The 19347-nt window shown below is 39.9% G+C and overlaps 1 protein-coding gene across 3 annotated transcripts in view; it reads right to left on the bottom strand.

The window, feature by feature from the left end:
• LOC110534496 (scrapie-responsive protein 1) overlaps positions 1 to 19347 on the bottom strand; it is a 30263-nt gene that overhangs the window by 4903 nt on the left and 6013 nt on the right. The window contains exon 1 of one of the 3 annotated variants that reach the window (XM_036933623.1): positions 11266 to 11289. The exons of 1 other annotated variant lie outside the window; for it this stretch is intronic. The gene's annotated coding sequence lies outside the window, so the exon portion shown is untranslated. Of the gene's footprint in view, positions 1 to 4115; positions 4311 to 11265; positions 11290 to 19347 lie in introns of those variants that run through there. One more of the 3 variants, XM_021619374.2, reaches the window with a different exon arrangement.

The following is a 19347-nucleotide window of genomic DNA, read 5'->3' as shown; positions in this document are numbered from 1 at the left end:
ATGGGGACAAAGGTCATACTTTTTGGAGAAATGTCCTCTGGTCTGATTAAACAAAAATAGAACTGTTTGGCCATAGTGACCATTGTTATGTTTGGAGGAAAAAGGGGGAGGCTTGCAAGCTGAAGAACACCATCCCAACCGTGAAGCATGGGGGTGGCAGGATCATGTTGTGGGGGTGCTTTGCTGCAGGAGGGTCTGGTGCACTTCACAAAATAGATGGCCAGCTTATTGTGGGAAGCTTGTGGAAGGCTACCCAAAATGTTTGACCCAAGTTAAACAATTTAAAGGCAATGCTACCAAATACTAATTGAGTGTACGTAAACTTCTGACCCACTGGGAATGTGATTAAAGAAATACAAGCTGAAATAAACAATTCTCTCTACTATTATTCTGACACTTCACATTCTTAAAATAAAGTGGTGATCCTAACTGATCTAAGACAGGAATCTTTACCAGGATTATAAGTCAGGAATTGTGAAAAACTGAGTTTAATGTATTTGGCTAAGGTGTATGCAAACTTCTGACTTCAACGGTACGTGTATGTAGAGTTATTAAAGTGACTATGCATAGATGATAACAACAGAGAGTAGAAGCGATGTAAAGGGGGGGGGGGTGCAATGCAAATAGTCTGGGAAGCCATTTGATTAGATGTTCAGGAGTCTTATGGCTTGGGGGTAGAAGCTGTTTAGAAGCCTCTTGGACCTAGACTTGGCACTCCGGTACCACTTGCCATGCAGTAGCAGGGAGAACAGTCTATGACTACGGTGGCTGGAGTCTTTGACAATTTTTAGGGCCTACCTCTGACACCGCCTGGTATAGAGTTTCTGGATGGCAGGAAGCTTGGCCCCAGTGATGTACTGGGCCGTTCGCACTACCCTCTGTCATGCCTTGCGGTCAGAGGCCGAGCAGTTGCCATACCAGTGATGCAACCAGTTAGGATGCTCTCGATGGTGCAGCTGTAGAACCTTTTGAGGATCTGAGGACCCATGCCAAATCTTTTCAGTCTCCTGAGGGGGAATAGGTTTTGTCGTGGCCTCCTCATGACTGTGTGCTTGGACCATGTTAGTATGTTGGTGATGTGGACACCAAGGAACTTGAAGCTCTCAACCTGCTCCACTGCAGCCCTGTCAATGAGAATAGGGGGTGTGCTCAGTCCTCTTTTTCCTGTAGTCCACAATCATCTCCTTTGTCTTGATCACGTTGAGGTAGAGTTTGTTGTCCTGGCACCACACGGCCACGTCTCTCCCTATAGGCTGTCTCGTCGTTGTCGGTGATTAGGCCTACCACTGTTCTGTCATCGGCAAACTTAATGATGGTGCTGGAGTCGTGCCTGGTCATGCAGTCATGAGTGAAAAGGGAGTACAGACAAAGACTGGGCACGCACCCCTGAGGGGCCCCTGTGTTGAGGATCAATGTGGCGGATGTGTTGTTACTTACCCTTACCACCTGGGGCCGGCCCATCAGGAAGTTCAGGATCCAGTTGTAGAAGGAGATGTTTAGTCCCAGGGTCCTTAGCTTATTGATGATCTTTGAGGGCACTATGTTGTTGAACGCTGAGCTGTAGTCAATGAATAGCATTCTCACATGGGTGTTCCTTTTGTCCAGGTGGGAAAGGGCAGTGTGGAGTGCGATAGAGATTGCATCATCTGTGGATCTGTTGGGGCGGTATGCAAATTAGTGTGGGTCTAGGGTTTCTAGGATAATGGTGTTGATGTGAACCATGACCAGCCTTTTAAAGCACTTTATGGCTACAGACGTGGGTGCTATGGGTTGGTAGTCATTTAGGCAGGTTACCTTAGTGTTCTTGGACACAGGCACTGTGGTGGTCTGCTTAAAACATGTTGGTATTACAGACTCGGACAGGGAGTGGTTGAAAATGTCAGTGAAGGTACTTGCCAGTTGGTCAGCGCATGCTCGCAGTACATGTCCTGGTAATCCATCTGGCCCTGCAGCCTTGTGAATGTTGACCTGTTTAAAGGTCTTACTCAGATTATCTGCGGAGAGCGTGATCACACAGTCTTCCGGAACAGCTGGTGCTCTCATGCATGTTTCAGTGTTATTTGCCTCGAAGCGAGCATAGAAGTAGTTTAGCTTGTCTTGTAGGTTCGTGTCACTGGCCAGCTCTGGGCTGTGCTTCCCTTTGTAGTCTGTAATGGTTTGCAGGCCCTGCCACATCCGGCAAGCGTCAGAGCCGGTGTAGTACGATTCGATCTTAGTCCTGTATTGATGCTTTGCCTGTTTGATGGTTGGTCGGAGGGCATAGCAGGATTTCTTATAAGCTTCTGGGTTAGAGGGGCGGCAGAGTAGCCTAGTGGTTAGAGCGTTGGACTAGTAACCGGAAGGTCAAATCCCCGAGCTGACAAGGTACAAATCTGTCGTTCTGCCCCTGAACAGGCAATTAACCAACTGTTCCTAGGCCGTCATTGAAAATAAGAATTTGTTCTTAACTGACTTGCTTAGTAAAATAAAATAAAAATAGAGTCATGCTCCTTGAAAGCAGTAGCTCTAGCCTTTAGCTCTCTGTGGATGTTGCCTGTAATTAATGGCTTCTGGTTGGGGTATGTACATACAGGCACTGTGGGGAGGACGCCACCAATGCCCTTATTGATGAAGCCAAAGACTGATGTGGTGTATTCCTCAATGCCATCGGAGGAATCCCGGAACATATTCCAGTCTGTGCTAGCAAAACAGTACTGTAGCTTAGCTTGTACTCCTGAACTTATTTAGACTTGCCATAAACAAAGAGGTTGAATAGTTTTTGACTCAGGTCATTTCAACTTTAAATATTGTATTCATTTGTCAAATAAAAAATATAGAAGTCCACTTTGACCTTACAGGGCATTGTGTGTAGGCTACTGACAAAAGCATCTACATTGTATAAATGTTCAAGTCAGGCTGTAACTCAACAAAATGTGGAAAAAGTCAAGGGATGTAAAAACTTTCTGAAGGCACTTTAAGTAGGAATCCTGATTCACATAGTGTTATGATGTTGTTGATTGTAGAATTTGAACCTTGCATAAGTTCGACATCCTCTATAACATTTTTCAATTTGCAACAATATTGATACTGGACATAAATATTGCATTCATCTGTTATGTCAAAGATTGGTGGATATATACAGCCTATTTTCTATGTCGCTTATGCCACTAAATAATTAAACCTTGTGCTTTAAATAGATTCAATACTATTTGCATTTCAATTATATTACCATAACCCATTTATTGCAAAGATTCCCACGGTACAATGATTGCAGCCTTATAAACTTCACTTCTGTACATTGCAGTTATAACTAGTGCTGAGCAATTAACCGACATTTTGGTTTAATTACTTGAATTCCATTTCGTTCGATTTTTTCTGTGAGGTCAATGCACAAATGGCAGTATCTCGAGAGATAAATCAGATCCAGCCTGAACTGTGTGGGGAGTAGTAGGGAGTTGTCGTTTCCAACAGGCCATTATCCTGCATATTTCAGAGCGTAAATCGTAGTAATTAACTACAATGACCATAATCCACTGCGCATCTACTTGTCATGTCTATCTTTTCTGTGTGCCTGCTAAGGTAAACGGCAGAAGAATGCGCGATCGTGAGGGGATTTAGAGAGCAGCTGATGCTTGACAGGGTATCGCTACCTGAAAAACACTGATCTAAGTGATCGAAAGTTCGTATTCAGTCATAGAAGTATGCCTTATTTACTCCGAAGAGATACAAATGAATGATTTTGTCAGACAGAATATTCAGCAGCTCTGTAGGGATGAGATGATGACTTGGAATTAAATAATACAATCATAAAATAAAACAAATGAAATATAAACAGCAACTGAAATATGTTATTAAAGTAATGTGAACATTAACATTATGGTTAATAAGTGATAAGCAGTAATGGGCAGTCACTACCATCATGGTACTTTTATTAATTGTTTTATTCTGTGTTGTTACAGCATTCAACCCAAATAATCGAAACCGAAATCGAAAACGAATGATTATTTTTTAATCATCCAATTATAATAATTCATCATTCATCATTAGTTATAACTCGTGGTAATTTACTTATAACTCCCCAACATTATTATATTTCCAATTGCATAACATTATCTGCTGATTAAATTAGCCCCTACCTTATTTAGTACTCTCCCCAGGAACGGCAGTAGCTTCTGACCCGTTTTCATTGGGTACATTTAGTAAGTAGAAAACAGAAAACAGAGGAGTCTTTATCCCTACTCTACCCCATGCTAAGAGTATGACCATCTCTCCCCTCTCTCCTCTCAGCCTGTAAACCAGAGAAATAACCAAGGGCATTGATTAAGTCCGCACCCTGCACAAGCACGAAAATAACGCCATGCATACATGCAAGTACGTTAGAGGCCTAAAAGAGGAGGCCAGCATTGGGGAGTGATCCAAACCAAACCTCTCAGTCTCAGACAGATTTAGTTCATATATGCTGTAGAAAAGTACATGAACTGCCCATTACTGCTTATCACTTATTAACCATAATGTTAATGTTCACATGTTCACATGACATTATAATGTTCACATGACTTTAATAACATATTTCAGTTGCTGTTTATATTTCATTTGTTTTATTTTATGAATCATGGTTTTACAGTCTAGCGGACAAGCAGCGTTTGTTCACATCCAGAATAACGTATAATTCCAATTTAGCAGGCTTGAAGGAGTAGGCTACATTTTTAGTATATGTGTTTTCAATGTGTTTTTTAAATTTTCTTTTCATTGGTTGTATATCAGCCATTTTGCATTTCAATAGACAACCATCCAAGAGCGAATGAACGAATGCCTGATACTGAATGTTGCCTTTCACTGAAACTCTCTAAAGCATCTGAATTGCTGTGAGTGTTGCAATCAGATGTGGTGGATGCTCGTACTGTTTAAATGGAGTGTCTGTCTGGGTATATTGAAATGCAAGTGATGCATGCAGTAAATGAACCAGTTGGAAGGGAAATGCAAGTTTCTCTATAGCTGTAACCTTTGCCTTGACTTGGCTCCTTTCCTTGTTGACACGCAGAGGAGCTCCACTGACTGCTGATTGAGAGCTGGTTGGCTGTGAAAGTAACCGTCACAGCCAAATGTAATCATCTACTTAGTGTGTTAAATCAATTGCTTCTTATTGTTCGATAGCACAATTTTATCCGTTGCAGTTCCACTTTAAACAAATCAAGCGGTATTTACTTTGTGTTATACAGCTACCGAAAATTGAGAAATGGCCTTTTGGGGCTCTGAAGTATATCATACTCAATAAAAGATGGCATTTTGCGGTTGACTCTTAATGATGTAATTGACACTGTAGTGGGTGTTTCATGCTCTTCTATGGATGGGCCTTGTTTCATTGGAGGATCAGATGGGTTGATGTTAAGAATAGTTTAAGACACATTTTATATTTTGATTGGCCTATAGTAGCTCAATAAGTATGGGAGACCAGGGATGGTTGTAACACAGGATAGTTGTAACACTCAATATCTCCAATCAGGAACAAGCTAGAATCATGTGACTCACTGCACATGCTCAGTTTAGTCCTCAACCCTCATGAAGGAGCAAGAGGTAAGAAAGTACTTTTTTAACCAAATGTGTTTTTGTGATGGCATCACCTGCTTTGTAGTTAGATTCACCAAACGTATATGAGCTTTATAACCAGTGTGTGTAGATATGTTTGGTGTATAGTGAACAAAAATATAAACATAACATATAAATGTTGGTCCCATGTTTTATGAGCTGAAATAAAAGATCCTAGACGTTATCCATCTGTACAAAAAGCTTATATCTCTCAAATTCTGTGCACAAATGTTTTTACATCCCTGTTAGTAAGCGTTTCTCCTTTGCCAAGATAATCCATCCACCTGACAGGTATAGCATACCAAGAAGCTGATTAAACAGCACAGGTGCACCTTGTGCTTGGGACAATAAAAGGCCACTTTAAAATGTGCCGTTTTACCACACAACACAATGCCACAGATAACTCAAGTTTTGAGGGAGCGTGCAATTGACATGCTGACTGCAGGAATGTCCACCGAAGCTGTTGCTAGAGAATTTAATGTTAATTTCTCTACCATAAGCCGCCTCCAACGTCATTTTAGAGAATTTGGCAGTACTTCCAACTGGCCTCACAGCTGCAGACCACGTATAACCACGCAAGCCCAAGACCTCCACATCCGGCTTCTTCACCTGTGGGATCATATGAGACCAGCCACCCGGACAGCTGATGACTGTGGGTTTGATGACAGCTTATGACTGTGGGTTTGCACAACCGAAGAATTACTGCACAAACGGTCAGAAACTGTCTCAGGGATGCTCATCTGCGTGCTCGCAGTCTTCACCAGGGTCTTGACTGCAGTTCAGCATCGTTACCGACTAGTGGGAAAATGCTCACCTTTAAGAGCCACTGGCACAGTGGAGAAGTTTTCTCTTCACAGATTAATCCTGGTTTCTACTGTACCAGGTAGATGGCAGACACCGTGTATGGCGTCGTGTGGGTGATGTCAATGTTGTGAACAGAGTGCCCCAAGGTGGCGGTGAGGTTATGGTATGGGCAGGTATAAGCTATGGACAACGAACACAATTGCTTTTTATCGATGTCAATTTCAATGCACAGAGATACAGTGATGACATCCTGAGGCCCATTGCAGTGTCATTCATCTGTCATCATCACCTCATGTTTCAGCATGATAATGCACAGCCCCATGTTGCAAGGATCTGTACCCAATTCCTGGAAGCTGAAAATGTCCCAGTTCTTCCATGGCCTGCATTCTCACCAGACATGTCAACCATTGAACATGTTTGGGATGCTCTGGATCGACATGTACCAGTGTTCCAGTTCCCGCTAATATCAAGCAGCTTCACATAGCCATTGAAAAGGAGTGGGACATCATTCCACAGGCCACAATCAACACAGTAACAACCTGATCAACCCTATGCGATGCAGATGTGTTGCGCTGCATGAGGCAAATGGTGGTCACACCAGATACTGACTGGTTTTCTGATCCACACCCCAACCTTTTGTGTTAAAGGTATCTGTCACCAACAGATCCATATCTGTATTCCCAGTCATGTGAAATCCATAGATTATGTCCTAATGAGTTAATTTAAATTGATCAATTTCCATATATAAACTGTACCTCAGTAAAATCTTAGAAATTGTTGCATGTTGTGTTTATATTTTTGTTCAGTGTAAGTTAGCAATGCTAAAGTTTTAACATGTAGCTAAAATCTTTCTCTCAAGCCCTATTACAACTGACCCGGGAGTTGGGGTAAATTGTAATATTACACTCCATGTATTTGAGACAGCTGAAGTCACACCATGTCTGTTTGGTTTAGAGAGATGATACCTATACAAAGTTGTAGCTGACAAATGGTAGTTGTTTGTATCACATTTTAAATGTAGTAGCTCAAACAATCTCAGAAAAATGTACAAAAATGCAAAAAGTGTAACAACCATCCCTGGACTCCCCTACTATTTCTTGACAGCAGACTGCAATCTGTGTAAAATGTATATATCCTGAGTAAAAATATAAACTCAACATGCAACAATTTAAAATATTTGAATGAGTTAGAGTTCATATATATGGAAATCAGTCAATTGAAATAAATAAATTAGGCCCTAATCTATGTATTTCACATGACTGGGCAAGGGTGCAGCCATGAGTGGGCCTTGGAGGGCATAGGCCCACCCACTTGGCAGCCAGGGCCACCTACTGGGGAGCCATGCCCAGCCAATCAGAATGTATTTTTCCCAACAAACAGGCTTTATTACAGACAGAAATACTCCTCAGCACCCCCTCAGATGATCCCGAAGGTAAAGAACCCAGATGTGGAGGTCTTGGACTTGCGTGGTTATACGTGGTCTGCAGCTGTGAGGCCGGTTGGAAGTACTGCCAAATTCTCTAAAATTACATTGGTGGCGGCTTATGGTAGAGAACTTAACATAAAATTCTCTAGCAACAGCTCTGGTGGACATTTCTGCAGTCAACATGCCAATTGCACACTCCCTCAAAACTTGTGACATCTGTGTCATTGTGTTGTGTGACAAAACTGCACATTTTAAAGTGGCCTATTATTGTCCCCAGCACAAGGTGCACCTGTGTAATGATCATGCTGCTTCTTGGTATGCTATACCTGTCAGGTGGATGGGATTATCTATAACGCTTAATGATGTAAACAAATTTGTGCACAAAATTTGAGAGAAATAAGCTTTTTGTGCAAATGGATAACTTCTGGGATCTTTTATTTCAGCTCATGAAACATGGGACCAAAGCTTTACATGTTGCGTTTTATATTTTTGTTCACTATACACCAAACATATCTACACACCCTGGTTATAAACCTTATATAAGTTTGGTGAATCTAACTACAAAGCAGGTGATGCCATCACAAAAACAAATTTGGTTAAAAAAGGTACTTTCTTACCACTTGCTTCTTCATGAGGGTTGAGGACTAAACTGAGCATGTGCAGTGAGTCACATGATTCTAGCTTGTTCCTGATTGGAGATATTGAGTGTTACAACTATCCTGTGTTACAACCATCCCTGGTCTCCCATACTTATTGAGCTACTATAGGCCAATCAAAATATAAAATGTGTCTTAATAAACTATTCTTAACATCAACCCATCTGATCCTCCAATGAAACAAGGCCCATCCATAGAAGAGCATGGAACACCAATCTACAGTGTCAATTATATAATTAAGCGTCAACCGCAAAATGCCATCTTTTATTGAGTATAATATACTTTCAGAGCCCTGAAAGGCCATTTCTCAGTTTTCGGTAGCTGTATAACACAAAGTAAATACCGCTTGATTTATTTGAAGTGGAAACTGCAATGGATGCATCTGCATCTGTTGCATTGTGTTTGTGTGACAAAACTGCACATTTTAAAGTGGTCTTTTATTGTCCCCAGCACAAGGTGCACCTGTGTAATGATCATGCTATTTAATCAGCTTCTTGATATGCCACACCTGTTTGGTGGATGGATGATCTTGGCAAAGTTGAAATGCTCACAAACAGGTATGTAAACAGATTTGTGCACAACATTTGAGAGAAATAAGCTAACTGTGCATATCGAAAAGTTCAGAGACTTTTAATTTCAGCTCATGAAACATGGGACCAGGACTTTACATGTTGCATTTATATTTTTGTTCAGTGTAAATGGTATTGATTGAGGCTACCGGTACTCTTCAAGTGATTGTTAGTGATATAGTACCATCTTGTGGTACATTTTCACACTGGCGACATCACAGAGTTTGTCATATTCATTAGGGAAAAGTTGAATGCCTTTATTATGTTGTTACCTTCTATAATTATTTGTTATGCATGATTATGCATTATATGTTTAAGGGGTAATCTGCAGTTGCTACAGATGTAGGATCTTAATTTGATTATTTTGTTGTGAGCATATTCATGCACAGAAGGATTCTTTAAACTTGAGTTTTAAAACGGCTTCTAAAGTAAGTAATTTCCACTGAGAAATATCAGACTTGATTTGCCCTAAGAAAAATCTATCAACCCCAACAAAAAAGTCTTATAATTATAATCCACATAATTCACATTTCTTGTTGCTGCAGGATTTTTTTCAAGCTGTAGCAAACTGGCTCAAATTGAGATCCTACACCTGTACATCCATTTGTGTATTTACAAATGATTGATACAGTTCCTTCCGAAAGTATTCCCACCCCTTGACTTTTTCAACATTTTGTTGTGTTACAGCCTGAATTTAAAATTGATTAAATTGAGATTTTTTTGTCACTGATGTACGCACAATACACCATAATCGTAAAGTGGAATTATGTTTTTAGAAATGTTTACAAATGAATTAAAAATGAAATGCTGAAATGTCTTGAGTCAATAAGTATTCAACCCCTTTTGTTATGGCAAGCCTAAATTAGTTCAAGAGTTAAAATTTGCTGAACAAGTCACACAATAAATTGCATGGACTCACTCTGTGCAATAATAGTGTTTAACATGACTTTTAAATGACTACCTCATCTCTGTACCCCACACATACAATTATCTGTAAGGCCCCTTAGTCAAGCAGTGAATGTTAAGCACAGATTCAACCACACAGACTAGGGAGGTTTTCTAATGGTTTGCAAAGAAGGGCACTTATTGGTAGATGGGTAAAACAAATAAGCAGACGTTGAATATCCCTTTGAACATTGGGCAGTTATGAATTACACTTTAGATGGTGTATCAATACACCCAGTCACTAAAAGGATTCAGGCATCATTCCTAACTCAGTTGCCGGAGAGGAAAGAAACAGCTCAAGGATTTCACCATGAGGCCAATGGTGACTTTAAAACAGTTACAGAGTTTAATGGCTGTGATAGGAGAAATGGATCAACAATATTGTAGTTACTCCACAATACTAACCTAAATGCTAAAGGACAGTGAAAATAAGGAAGCCTGTACATGATAAAATATTCTAAAACATGCATCCTGTTTGCAACAGGGCACTAAAGTAATACTGCAAAAAAATGTGGCAAAGAAATGTTACTTTTGTCCTGAATACAAGGCATTGCTGCATGTTTGTGGCAAATCCAACACAACACATCACTGAGTACCGCTCTTCATACTTTCAAGCATGGTGGTGGCTGCATCATGTTATCATTATTGCACACAGCTGTCAAATTTGATGCTAGCATGTATTGACTCAGGGTGTTGAATACTTAGCTAATCAAGATACATTTGTGTTTTATTTTCCATAAATGTTTTAAACAAATGTTACAGTATTTTGTGTAAGTCGTTGACAAAAAAAATACAATTAATTTTGAATTTGAATCCCACTTTGTAACATAACAAAATGTGTAAAAAGTCAAGGGGTATGAATACTTTCTGAAGGCACAACAAAATGTTTAAAAAGTCAAGGGGTATGAATACTTTCTGAAGGCACAACAAAATGTGGTGGGTGAGGTGGGTGAATACCCGTTGCCCATTGATTCTTGCAGAATATAACTTATAAATGCCTCATAAGCTTAGTTCAACTGTCGTACCCCATCAGAAGCAAAATATAAACTTGTTTGTAAACATTGCAAATGTAAACAAACAAACCAAATCAAATTGTATTGGTTTACACATATTTAGCTACAAAACATGTTTAAAACTATTTTGATATCTTGGGTGGTCAGTCCTTGCATCCATTGCGCTATCTATGCATTTTAGAGTGGTTACATTTCTCCAGACCCTTCCCTCAGCTTTTTTTTACCAAAACAGAGGCAGGGTATCCACTTTGTAATTGTTTCAAGTGAAGACTGTCCCTTTAACTCACAAATGAATTTCTCAAACAATATGTAGCCTACATATTCGAGTTGATTATTATGGACAGAATGGTGATATACTGGTCTTGCCGCATCTCCATGGTTCCATAGTCTTCAGTTGGACTGTTTCACTTCTGACTGGTTGGCTGATTGGCTGTAGTGTAGAGGGCGAGAGGAGAAAATAAGAAATGCAAGAACATTGTTGTTAAGTCTATGGAAAATTGGATTTATTGATAGGTTTTGAAAAAACATTCAGACATTGGGAAAAGTGCTATACAATGTAATCCATCCAAAAATGACAAGATAATATTTGTATTGCCAGTGCCAAACGCTCCAATAGATCCGTCTTTGTCAGCAGGCTTGTGTGTATTGAAGCCATTTCTTAACCACAAGAGGTCAGTATTTAGCTACATTTGCATACATCTCATCCTGCATTAAAAAAATCTGGAAAACTCCACAGCACTTTGTGGAGAAGGAAATTACACCCCACGCCTGTGGTTAAATAAATGTTATTCCAATAAGAATAATTTCCCCTATCCACAAGTGTTCCCTGTGGAGTCAGACAATATGGCTGCAACTTATATTACATTTCATATAGGTGTCAATGTAACTTTTACTGCAGGCTTGTCTGTTATCAAGGGTCACAGCCTGTATATGCACGTCTCCAAGGTTTCACCCTCGGTTTCTAACTATGCTTTATGTTATTCAGGGCCTAAGCAGTCGCATATCACATTGACTTATATTACAAGTTCCATCAAGTGAGCCTGCCCTTGAAATGAGACCGTTCACTTTTCCTTCCACTTCCAATAAGCAGTGGAAATAGAGGTCTTGAACAGTAACAGAGAATGAAAGAGTCTTCCCAGAGGCTGTAGTGAATTTGATTTGTGTTCCACTGTAATTCTGAATTCGAAGGACTTTGACAGTTGTATCGTTGTGGTTTTCTTGGAAAATGTCAACTCTTTCCTGACTTTTGTTTCGTTTTGTTTTAATCTGCTTTATTGAGTTTTGAACAGCCAACGCCAGGAAAACCGTGTAAATCATATTGGAAAAGCTCAACATGGTGTGGTTGATTTTTTTCTATAGACCAGAATTTTGAATTATGCTTCTACATTTCAGAGTAAAATCATCGTATCAATAAATACAGAATCAATACATTTTAATGTACACAAAACATAATTGACGGAAAATGCAGTTGATTATGATGATTTCCTACATGTTGCATTGCGTGTGTAAACTACTTTATACATCAGCAATCAATGGCAATGTATAGTTATGAATTATGACAGGGGCACTCTGGTTTCCATAGTGACAGCAAACACAGGAGTGGACTCGTTGCTCTTAAATTTCATAGAGCAGTAATTTAATTTACAACTGTAGCCAAACACAGCTGTAGGATTTGGGTGTACTTGAAAGTCCTAGCAAATCTTTGTTGACGCTATACAACACCCGGCTGGGTTTGTATCGTGTGTTGGTTGATTTATGTGGATATCAAAACCCAAAGTACTACATTATGACTGGGTCATATTTCAATATGAGACCAATATATGAGCAGTCCGCTCTCTCTCATTGGTCAATTTACCACTCAGAAACACGTTAAAACGAACACAACGCTGGGCTGAACAGACAGTAGGAGTACACTTAGTTGAAATAAAGGAGCTGCTATTCGACATGGCGATCTAAAGTTGTCTTCCCAGGAGCACATTTGCTATCAGCAGCAAGTTGGAGTCAATGTCATAAAAACTCTCTCCGGTTTATTACAGCTGCTATAATAGGACTGCTGAAGGGAGCGAGAGTCTCGCAAACTTATCGGTTCAAATACTATTTGAAATCATTTTTAAAAAACTACCTGTGACTTATTGAGCTTGCCTGTTACAACAAAACCAATAGAAAAGCCCCAAAAGTGCAAACCCAGCCCACCTGGCTCTCCAGATAGGCTTAAGCAAACGCTCAAAGTATTGAAAGATTTCTCATATATGTGAACCCAGGTATGGTCCCGTCCCATTTGAGCAGAGCTGACATGGAGCCCCTAGCTCCAGCGACAGTGTAATCTAGTGGTGTAACCCAAGAACCTGTTGCTGGTGGTCTGGCAAGAGGCTTCATGGCTGCAACAGTCAGAAGATAGGAGATTCCCTTTACAAGCAGGGCTTAGCTGTATACTTCCTCTCATTATGAGGCTGTGAGTGTATTTAGATGTGAGAACAAAGGCTACTGTAGCTAACATGGAGAGAGAGAGGGAGAGAGAGAGTGTGCGCATGCATGCATGTGTGTGTGTGTAATACCAGCTCTATAGAATACTGCATAACGTATTTTTTTGTTATTGACTTGTGAAAAGGAAGTGTACCTAGAAGGCAGATGTCAGACACGGAAGGGGGTTCTAGCAGAGCAGACACATCAAATAAAACATGAAAGTAGAGCAGTTACCCTCAACAGAAGTGTTTTATATTTTAAAACAAGTTGCCCCAACATTAGTGTTTTCACATGCAGACTCCCCTCTAACCCTCCCTTTTAAATGCACTCAGAACTTAGAGAGAGAGAGAGAGAGAGAGAGATGGCCAGTAACCAGGCCAGTGCTGCTGATAAATTGTCAGTAATCTTTAAACACTGGTTATCAACTATCTGGGAGGGGATGGGGGTTAGATGTGTCTGTGTGGGGGTTGAGCACTGGCTGGTCTATGGGATGGAGTAGTAGTAGACCTGGTGTGTGTGAGTGGGGGGTGGAGGTGTAGTCTGTATGTTTATGACTTCATGTCACTGCACCAAAACAAGGTGCCTTTATTTTGGCTACCATGGCTATGCCACCATTGGATGACAATGCCCCCACCCACAAGAAACAAATGGTAACTGAATGGTTTGATGAGCATAAAAACGATGTAAACCATATCCCATTGCCATCTCAGTACCCAGATTTTTACACAATTGAACACTTTTTGGAAATTCTGCAGTGGTGCCTGAGACAGTGTTTTCCACCACCATCAACAAAACACACATGTATGGAATTGACCTTGGAAGAATGATTTCGCATCCCTCCAATATAGTCCCAGAAACGTGTAGAATCGATGCAAAGGTGTATTGAAGCTGTTCTGGCTATTATGATACTTTATGTTGGCGTTTCCTTTATTTTGGTGGGTTAACGCAACCTGTATTTTAGCAATGTCCTGCATGGAGTAGTAACCTGATGAACCGTTCTGTACTTTCAGAGGGGTTGGGTTAAATGCGGCAGACACATTTCAGTTGAATGCATTCATTTGTACAACTGACTAAGTATCCACCTTTCCTTTACTTTTGAGGCAGTTTTTTGATTAGTCCTGTTACAACCTATTATAGCCTATGTGTGACTAGTGCATAATGCATCAACTACACGTAGGTGTAAAATTGGCACTAATTGTAGGGAACTTCATGAGCTCGGAAGACTAAATAGCCTAAGAACTTGTTACACAAGGGGATACTAATTATGTATTTTTGGTATGACATTTAGTCATCGAATTCTGAAATAAGACGTGGCAGGCAGACACAATAAAATCTGTTATGTTCATGTCTGACAGTATGAGGCTATGGCGACCACCGGTCAACTTCTTGGTGTTCTTTCCCCCCTCTCCCTCTCCGGGCAGCGTAAAAATGGCCCTTCTTTTTACCCAAAGGGCGCCAAAAGTGTGTGGTCAGGCTTTATGTTAGCTGCAAACATGATCAAAACCATTCTGCAGCAAGTAAAGAAAGCAGCGGGGTGTTGTGGAAGTGTAAGGGCACCTGGAATTTGGGCCACCCGGGAGAGACTTCAGGTTCTCAGCCCTACGGACAAGACGACCAATAAACAAGGGGCCACTCCGTTGCAGATCAATCTGCCACCCACTCATTAAATCAATACGCTACGTAGTCTATGCACGCTTAAAAGGAACATTTTTGGAAAGAAGTGGTGAGTTAGCTATCGAAATCATAAATGTTGCGAATTTCTGTTGTCCGTCAGATTACAGTAGACTATAGCCCATAATTTAAACTCATTTGTAATTTTTTTAAATGAAATCGTCTTCTCAAGCGAAGATATTTGATTTAAAAATTGCAACTTTGTCTCCAAAAATGATTAGTCTACATCCCTGTCCCCAAATAAAAACATAAAACCATAACCATTGTCAACCTAATTCCTAATATACATATGGTTCATTTCATGGAGGATATTAGATCTAATTAGAAATAATATATAGGCCTAACCATACTGCCTATTGCCTATCAAAAAAGTGCGCTACCGATACTCACAATGATTCCAAAATTAAATGTTTTTTAAGGCCATAATTTCCATATAGTTGATGAGCCTATATATATAGTGCTACGTGAACTATAGTCTCATCGAAATGATAGCATTCAGGCTAATAAATTATGCATTGAAACAAACTCAAGTTTGATCATTTCTAACGAAAGATCTACTACATTTAAGTGAGGATGCACCAAACATGTAGCTAAGCTCCTTTATTCATTCAATTATGTATTTATTCATCTATTATTCGTGTATATAAAAACATTTGCATGTTCTATTTGTTAAAATGGTAGGCCTACTGTTGCAATCTGGGCATGTAATACAAATACCTGTATTAAGCATAATACAGTATCTCCTTTCAACTTTATAAATATTGTAATAAATTGTATAATTACATGGCATTATCCATATTATTAGCAGTTCAACTTGTACTTTATTCAATTTAGAAAAAAAAAACGTTTTGTGTCAAGCAGCACGCTAGGGTACTATAGCATAGGCCTAATTTCAAGGAAGCCAATTGCCAGGAAACCTATCGATGAACAATCACGGCATGCACAGACCATGACATCTTAACTTGTTTCAAATGAGAGGAAATGTGGAAATTAAATTAATCAGTAGCACTTATAAATCAAATGACAACATGGACAGAAAGACTACTTAGAAAGGACCAGGGCCACGTCATTGGACAGCTAGATCGCTCAAGATTGACTTCGAAATTGGACGTCTGTCCATGTCTTGAGGATGTTGGGAAATGCCTTCAAACCCAGCCACTAGGGGCAACTGTGAGCGCTATTACCATCAAGTAGTAGAGGTAATCCCATGACTCCGGATCCAAAGGTAGCGTGTTCAATCCCAGTGGAAGACACACACTTTTGTTTTAACCCTATCCCAAACCTTAACACTTAACTTCGAAATTTGATGTTTGGAGCCACTTCAACATTTGACGTTTGGATAAATGTGGAATAACGTCAGAATCTGAAGTCAAAATTGGTTCAACCTTGAGATCTTGTTGCAGCACAGCATTTTGGAACAATCCCTCAAGTTCTCCATCTCTTCAAACTTTGAGATCATTAATTAACTAGACAGGTTCAAATGGACACCTACTCTGCTGGGTTTCCACACATGTTTGAACAGCACTGTGGCCAAGCAAAGCTGAAGTGCAGTACTACACCAGATGATTATCTCATGTATCATAAGGGAAAGTAAGTGTAGTCTGGTGCTGAGGCAGCTGGCTCTGGGAAACATACTCACACAAAAAAATTGCCTCTGTCCCATTGGCCAGCTTGGCAGCAGCCTCTGTGTCATTGGCCGGCCCGAGAGACCCGAGTGGATTTTCCAGCTCTGTGATTTGATGAAAGGGAAACCTGATACTCATGAGACCAGTGATTGGCCGAGCCATAGAGAACGTTCACAGCCCTCTTTTGATCTGAGTAAAAATAGAACAATATCTAATGCGAGGCATTATACAGGCTTAACCTGTGTGATTTGGACTTCACTACTGCACTGGCGTCATGCCTGGTAGCTGGGGGATTACGGTCGGGGTTATAGGTTATACAGGGCCTTCAGAAAGTATTCACACCACTTGACTTTTTCCACGTGTTGTTGTGTTAGAGCCTGAATTTAAAATGCATTAAATTGAGATTTTGTTTTGTCACTGACCTACAAACGATATCCCATAATGTCAAAGTGTAATGATGTTTTGTAAAATTGTAAATCTGAAATGTCTTTGGCAAGCCTAAATAAGTTCAGGAATAAACATTTGCTTAACAAGTCACATAATAAGTCACATGGACTCTCTCTGTGTGCAATAATAGCGTTTATCATGACTTTTGAATTACTTCCTCACCTCTGTACCACACACATACAGATATAGTGCTTTGAGAAAGTATTCCTACCCCTTGACTTATTCATCATTTTGTTCTCTTACAGCCTGATTTGAAAATGGGTTAAATATTTTTCTCTCTCACCCATCTGTGCACAATACCCCACAATGACAAAGGGAAAACATGTTTTTAGAAATGTTTGCAAATTTATTGAAAATGGAACACAGAAATATCTCATGTAGGTATTCACACCTATGAGTCAATACATGTTAGAATCACCTTTGGCAGTGATTACAGCTGTGAGTCTTTCTGGGTAAGTCTCTAAGAGCTTTGCACGCCTGGATTGTACAATATTTGCACATTATTACGTTTTAATTCTTCCAGCTCTGTCAAGTTGGTTGTTGATAATTTCAAGACAGCCATTTTCAAGTCTTGCCATAGCTTTTCAAGCCGATTTAAGTAAGTAGGCCACTCAGGAACATTCAATCTCATTTTGGTAAGCAACTCCAGTGTATATTTGGCTTTATGTTTTAGGATATTGTCCTGCTGAAAGGTGAATTTGTCTCCTGGTGTTTGCTTGAAAGCAGACTGAACCATGTTTTCCTCTTGGATTTTGCCTGTGCTTAGCTCCATACCGTTTATTTTTTATCCTGTAAAACTTCCCAGTCCTTAATGATTACAAGCATACCCATGACATGATGAAGCCACCACTATGCTTGACAAAATGGAGAGTGGTACTCAGTAAAGTGTTGTATTGGATTTGCCTCAGACATAACACTATGTATTCAGGACAATAAGTGAATTGCATTGAATGTTTTGGAATATTTTTGTTCTGTACAGGCTTCCTTCTTTTCCCTCTGTCAATTAGGTTAGTATTATGGAGGACCTACAATGTTGTAAATGAATCTGTGTTTGAAATTCACTGCTCGACTGAGGGAGCTTACAGATAATTGTATGTGTGGGGTACAGAGATGAGGCAGTCATTAAAAAATCATGTTAAACATTGTTATTGCACACAGAGTGAGTCCATGGAGCTTATTATGTGTATTTTTTAGTCTAATAAATGTATTTAGGCTTGCCATAACAAAGGGGTTGAATAGTTATTTACTCAAGACATTTCGGCTTTTAATTTTTAATGAATTAGTAAAAAATGATTGAAACATAATTCCACATTGACGTTATGGGGTATTGTGTGTAGGCCAGTGACACAAATTTGATACATTTCAAATTCAGGTTGAAAAAGTCAAGGGGTGTGAATACATTCTGAAGGCACTGTAATTGTAAGGTCCCTCAGTCAAGCAGTGAATTTCAAACACAGATTCAACCACAAAGACCAGGGAGGTTTTCTAATGCTTCGCAAAGAAGGGCACCTATTGGTAGATGGATAAAAAAAGCAAACCTTGAATATCCCTCTGAGCATGGTTCCTAACTCAGTTGCCGGAGAGGAATGAAACCGTTCAGGGATTTCACCACGATGCCAATGGTAAATTTAATACCGTTACAGAGTTTAATGGCTGTGATAGGAGAAAACTGAGGATGGATCAACAACATTGTAGTTACTCCACAATAGTAAGCTAAATTACAGAGTGAAAAGAAGGAATAAAAAGTATTTGTTTGGGGCAAATCCAACACAACACATTACTGAGTACCACTCCCCATATTGTCAAGCATAGTGGTGGCTGCATCATGTTATGAGTATGCTTGTAATCGTTCAGGACTGGGGATAAAAAAGAAACAGAATGGAGCTAAGCGCAGGTAAAATCCTAGAGGAAAACCTGGATCAGTCTGCTTTCCACCAGACACTGGGAGAATGAAGGCCAAATTTACACTGGAGTTGCTTACCAGGAAGACAATGAATGTTCCTGCGTGGCTGAGTTACAGTATTGACTTAAACTTAAGACTTGAAAATATTTGTCTAGCAATGATCAACAACCAATTTGACAGCTTGAAGAATTTTGAAAAGAATAATGGGCAAATATTGTACAATCCAGGTATGCAAAGCTCTTAGAGACCTACCCAGAAAG

The sequence above is a fragment of the Oncorhynchus mykiss genome, chromosome 10 (genome assembly GCF_013265735.2).
Source record: "Oncorhynchus mykiss isolate Arlee chromosome 10, USDA_OmykA_1.1, whole genome shotgun sequence".
Taxonomy (NCBI): Eukaryota; Metazoa; Chordata; class Actinopteri; order Salmoniformes; family Salmonidae; genus Oncorhynchus; species Oncorhynchus mykiss.
Note: the sequence above shows the minus strand (reverse complement) of the source record. Positions and strands in the feature narration are given on the sequence as shown.